The sequence below is a fragment of the Arvicanthis niloticus genome, chromosome 2 (genome assembly GCF_011762505.2).
Source record: "Arvicanthis niloticus isolate mArvNil1 chromosome 2, mArvNil1.pat.X, whole genome shotgun sequence".
Classification (NCBI taxonomy): Eukaryota; Metazoa; Chordata; class Mammalia; order Rodentia; family Muridae; genus Arvicanthis; species Arvicanthis niloticus.
Window position 1 is genome coordinate 13,798,432 of NC_047659.1, and position 6,594 is coordinate 13,805,025.

Here is a 6,594-nt window from a genome sequence, read left to right on the forward strand (position 1 = left end):
TTGCTGTAAGCCACAATATTACCTTCTCCCTCATTAGAGCAGTATTCTCTAATACCAAGAAATACAGTTTTGGTGCAAACTAATAAGAGGTCATCAGGACTTTGAGACAGTTGGTCTATGGAGGAAAGGGCAGGATTAGCAATTTTGCATCTGGCCCTCTTCAGGGGTGTTCATCTTTTCAAAAAATTAAAAGCCCTTATACAAAGAGGAAAGACACAAGACTGGTGTATTTTAGAGGAAAAAAAACCAGATCCTCTGTCAGTGGAAGCTGACATCACTGGTAGTATGGTCAGCGAGCACCTCGCCATCAGATCCCATGGTCAAGGGGGTGAATCCTGGGCCTCCTTTGCAGGCAACTTGCTCCTCTCATCCGCAGGCCTTGGGAATCTGCTCCGGGCTGAGGAGGGGTGAGGCAGGTCTCAGGAGTAGGCAATCTGGCAATGGTATTCCAGGCAGCCCACGTCTGATCGCCCCTTCAACCCCTCCCGGCTTTAGGCAAGAACCTCACGGAGCAGGTCTCTTGGTCCTGGTGCTATAGCATAGGGTGCTGGTCAACTTTGCAGTCTAACTGGGTTCCACCACTAAAGTTTGCCAACTTGGCAGTTTCCAAAAGTTTGCCTAGATGTATGAATGACTGGTACCTCATTGTGCCATTTGGGCTGGTCTCCTAAATTGTGGATTTTCTTTCATTTATGTACTTGAAACACAGGTCCTACTCTTTCAGGATCTGGGTAGGATTCAGGGTTTCTCCAAAATAGTCAATACTTTTAAAGAAGGCACTCTGGTGAAAGCAACTAACAGGCATTTGTAGTGGTGGAATTTAAGTCCACTTCAAATTTGGTTATGCTGTTCCCTTGGGGTGGGGCATGCATCCACATCTCGATATTAAATCAAGGCAATATATTTAATATTAACAGTAAGCACATGGGGAAGTAACACTTTAAGAAACAGCACTTCTGTGAACAGCTTCCCATCTTCCAATACTTAATTGTGACAAAGCAAAAATACATTTGAAACACTCATGAGACATGTGCTGCAAACTACTATGTATTCCAGTCATTCGGTTTCTTGGAATCTAAACTCCTGGCCATACACATGAGTCTGTGGGGCTGTGTCAACATTTAGTAGCAACAGCAAGCCAGCCATCCTAATCCAGCAAAATAGAATTCACTGTTTAACTTGGAAGGAGGCTGGTGCGTGTTGGTTCAACTCTGGGAATTCTTGACATCTCTGCACTATGATGTTTCCTGCTGGGTTTGCTCTGCAGACTGATGAAACCTTCTCTCCTGTAGAAGTTCAATTATAGGTTTAGCTAATGTCTGGTGAAAGAAGGCATGTTTCATTTAACTGGTACTTTGGTTTCTCAGTTGATGGGCACACAGTCAACAATCACCCTTACTGACATGGGTTCTTTTCCTTAGTGATGTCCCTCAGCATGGTACCATGCAGACATATGGCTGGGCATCTCTTCTGGGCCACTCTGGCCTTCCACCCACAATCTCTAGGCAGTGGCTGTCTGACAGCAAGCACCAACAACTTGCTGCAGGTCACCACCTGTCTATAAAGTGTCATCCTTTAAGATGCATGGCATTACCACACAGTTCTTGCTGGACTGTTTGCCTGTCCTGTACCAAAAGGTTTTTGAGAACAGACATAGCATTTGACTTTGTATTTGCTGTGTCTCCCATCATTGTTCAGTTTGGTTAAGAAATTAACAGTGAACACCTATATATTTATGCATCACTATCTGCCAGCTTGAACCACCAGACTTAAAATACACTCTAAACTTAGAGTAAACTGTTTCTTATACTTTAGTACAATGCATGCTACTCTATTCCTAGTGACCTCATGCCAAACCACTCACTTTATAATATTGGTTAAAGTCAGCAAATGGCATGGAGTAATATATCCTGAAGACAGACTGTAAGCATCTCACAGGCAGGCTTGAACTCTCATTCTCTTTCTCCTCTTTAATGCCTATGTAATAATCAGCCTTCTAAGAACTTGTTGAATGGCATAGATTTTACCCAGAAGTCTTTCAATGGCAATGGTCAATACACAACTCAACACAAGCAATGAGTCAAACAAAAAAGAGGAAGGTATTAACTATGTAACTGAGTGAGAAGTGACCTGGCTTCCAGTGCTTAAGCTATTGCCAGCAGGATTTCTCACTGCCCTTTTTGTTTCTTTTTTTTTTTTTTTTTTGGTTTTTCGAGACAGGGTTTCTCTGTGTATCCCTGGCTGTCCTGGAACTCACTCTGTAGACCAGGCTGGCCTCGAACTCAGAGATCCACCTGCCTCTGCCTCCCAAGTGCTGGGATTAATGGCGTGCGCCACCACCAACCGGCACCTTCTTTGTTTCTTGTTTGGCTTTTCTGTGTTTGCTTTCTTGTGTTCACATGAAGACATGGGTAGCGTTTTAACTTAGCAAACATGTTAAAGTTATCACTTTATTCTCTTCCACTGGGGATGATATCAGAAGAGGACTGTAACTTATCAACTAGATTTGGCTGCCATCCCTAAGCAACTCAGTGTGATCACATGAGTTAACTCTTGATGGCCAGGCCTGTGTCATTTGCTTGTTTCTATAACCAGAAGATGGCTGTTACATGGGACAATCAAAACAGATTTGTGTATCTAACATTCCAAATCAGCACTTAGAACCACAAATATTTTGTGTGGTAGGGCTTTTTATAATCTGTGGATTTTAATATGTAACATACAAATGTAATAATTTATATAATCAAAATAAGAGACCTTGAAGATAAGATAAAAGTTTAAACAGGAAGCTCATACAGGCTTTGCTTACACTTTATATACATATGCTTAGCCTGAAGATAATTTAATATACATATTATGACTTACTGTCAGATATGGTGGTACACTTTTTTAATCCCAGCACTTGGGAGGCAGAGACAAGTGGATCTGTGAGTTGGAGGTCTGCTATCCATAGCAAGTTCCAAGTCAGCAAGGACTATATACTGAGAAGCTACTATAGAAATGTACAATTAGAATATATTTACTATGCCTGACATTTCTGTGCAAACCCTCATGTGAGGTCCACTTGTGTTTCCATGAAGAGAGTCTAGTTTTGCACTTTGGAGCATTTTAACACTGTGAGTTTTCACGTGAGGAATGCTCAACCTATAGTCTCCTCCAGAATGTTCCAAGATAGGGAACTCTGGAATTCCCAGAGCACCTTAGTAAGAAAATACACAATACTGCTGTCATGGAAAAAGCTGACCTTTAGAACTTGGATACATTCTAAGTATTATAATCTACTCCTGAAAATAACTTTCCACTCAATAAGGCATCACAGGTGGTCCAAAATCCCAAAGTATTTGGAATATTTTCCAACAACCTACCTGTTTTGTGCCTAACTTGTTTTTCTTTCGTTGGACAAGGTACAGATTGGAGGTATAACCTTCTAGAAGTGAATTAAAACTCATTAAAAATGATGGAGACTATTATGTCCTGTTTGTCATGCATAAGATGTGCAAAGCCAAGACTGGATCAGGCTCCATGAAGTTCTTAAGGAACAATATTCTTGGTTTAGGAAAATTTTTAACAAGTTCCTCTCCACAGGGTTGACTGAGAAAGTGGGCTTGTCAGTGACTGAACACAACTTAATACCCATCAGAAATAGGTGAGTAGCCACTTTTACCAACAGGGCTTGTCCAAAGGACACTCTGGCAGTGCAGCCTTTTGTGCCTTGAAGTAACTATTGGGATTCAGCTTCATGACTGTATCTTTTCTCTTTCCTACCTTCAGGAATGTTTCAGCATACAAAGCAGATCATTTTTGTTACAGATTCCATCATTAACATGGAAGCCTAGGAAACATTATCTTCCTGAAGTTCTCTATCAACTGCCTCAAGCCTTGATGGTAGAATCAATGCCAAAAGTGAAAAATGCATTCCTAATTCCATTTATCTTTAAGGGGAGCAGGCTTTTGTCTAACTGAGAACTTGGAGTAAAATCTTCCTGTAGAAAAGAGAAACAGGCAATCCTATATGTTTCCTATAAGTAACAGGTCACTCATTGAATGAATAATTGACAATAGTGAACTGGTTGAAGGCTAGTTAAATGTGTAGCTTATTCACTATTTGAATTTTAATTGTGTTGTTCTATTCTAGTTCTCAACTGAATAAGTACTTTACCTTGTTCCATCAAACAAAAGTATTGTTTTTGGACAATGGTGGTGTATGCCTTTAGTCCCAGCACTTGAGAGAGAGACACAGACATATCTCTGAGGCTGAAGCCAGCCTGGTCTACAGAGCAAGGTCCAGGACAGCCAGGGATACACAGAGAAGGGAAGCCCTGTCTCAAATACAAACCAACAACAAAACAATAGTATCATAAAGGGAACAGACTTCCATTTTCTTTCTTTAGGTGGCTAAGGCCACACTATTTTACAGCATTCAAGGGGATCAGTAAAGATATTACAAACCCAGAACAACTGTGGAAAATGAAGCCTCAGCAGAACCTGGAAGATGACAGTTACTTGGTAAAATAATGCCTATAAAAGTAATAAATAAAATCTATATACTTCAAGTGTATTCTGAATCTCCTAGTGTTGGGAAGGGCACTCCTTTCTAATCTGCTGATCTCTGTGCTCAGGTGCCTGTAGCTGAGGCTGTATAGTACAATTGAAGTGACTTGACCAATTATCAGTGCTTAGCTGTATAACCTCCATGGGTCCCTGAAAACCCTGGGTCTTGCATTTCTATGAATCAACTGGACCAGATCATCCCCAGAGCCTTTGGGTCCTTACTAACACCTGTGCTTCTGAGTTTCAAACCAAAAGTCATGATAGCCTGTATAATAGTAGTTTTGTAAGCATTTTTATAGGTAGATTACTAGAGAGTTCACCATGTAATCAGTGACTGACTGTTTAAACCAAATAAACTGTTTTGTGTAAAGAATCAGTTTTCTCACTTTAGATCAATAGCAATGTTTCTTGCTACATCATTTAAAAGGTGGCAGGAATTTTTGGTGCCAAACAGTTACCGTTTGAAAATATTCAATGTCCAATTCTAAAAGTCACAAGCATATACGCCATAAAACAAAATTATTTTCATTTTTCCATTTAGCTCTCTTACTTGGTGTAATGTAATGTTTAGCCAGAAAACTGTTCTTGCTGGTTCACTCAGGCTGTTTTAAAATGCAGAAATTACAGAGCCATTTCCTTTCTGGCTGGAGTGCTTAGAAAGATATTGGATAGAAGAATGATTTATGTCAGGTGACAAGAGAACTCATCCTTAGACACTGGCAACTGTGGGTACTGTGGGGATGATTCTGTGTGCAATGAGAAGGAGAACCCGAACGTCTGACAGCAGTGGAAGCTTCTCCTCCAGCACACTTGGAGCTATGAAAAAAAAAGACTTAAATAAGCAAGCAGTTCAAAAAGAACATGATAGGAAACAGTCTGTGGTCTTCATTTGAGTCTTTAAAATTTTTATTTCTTGTTATTCACTGTGGAAACAACAAATTGTTCAACACAAATTTTTTTTTGAATTGCTGATTGGCACAAAACACAGTGGACAGAGAAGTATAATTTGTTGGAAAGCATATCGTGTCTGCAGGAGTTCACTAGATAGTTAAATAGCTTTTTCTAAACTTTCTGATCATCAATTCATCTCTTTCAGAAATATAAAACAGAGTGTTGCTGTAGTAGGGACACATTCTGCTGTTGCCCCAAAGTGAGGGAACACAGGTGTGCATCAAGAGCCATGGATGGCAAGAGAGTGGAGGAGCTGCTGGCCAAGGCAGAGCAAGAGGAGGCAGAGAAGCTGCAGCTCATCAAGGTGCACAAGGAGCTAGAGCTGGAATTCGACCTGGGCAACTTGCTGGCTTAGGACCACAATCACCCCGACAGTGCTGCGCCAGGCCAGGCCCTCTCTGGAGGCTGAGCTGCAGGCCCTGGCGCGGGACAACATGCAGCTTCTCATCAACCAGCTACTGGCAGCTGCAGACCATGGAGCACATGGAGGAGGCGGTGGTAGTGCGCTTGCTGGAGCCTGCCACATGCCTGCCCTGCGAGAAGTTGCTGCCCTGGCCACTGTCCCTCACCCGCTGGCCTTAAGGGCATCCCATCAGTCTCAAAAAGAAGACCAGCCTCATGTGGGATGAGGTGAGTGGACAGTGGGGGTGTCTTGGGGCTACAAGCACGCACAGGATGACACTAAGGAATGGCTCATCAAGGTGCCCAGGAGTGCCAACCCCATGGAAGACCAGTTCACCAAGAGGATTCAGGCCAACAAAGATCGCGTGGCCAAGAAAGAGATGAACCTTCTGTAGAACCTGGCCTGCGAGCACAAGATGCAGATGCCCAGCTCAGCTGGGCTGCACCCTAAGGGACACCAGAGCAAGGAGGAGCTTCGGTGGGAAGCTTCCAGGAGCGCCTCCCCAAGGAGAAAACACCCTGACACTCTGGCAAGAAGAGGAAGTTTCAGCCCCCCTTTGGGGACTTCCCAGCCAAGAAAAAGAACCAGTGGGAGCTACTTCAAATCATGAACAGTAATAAACCTCAGCTGGACGTGACAAGGGCCACCAACAAGCAGATGAGGGAAGAGGTCCAAGAGGAGCCTGCCAA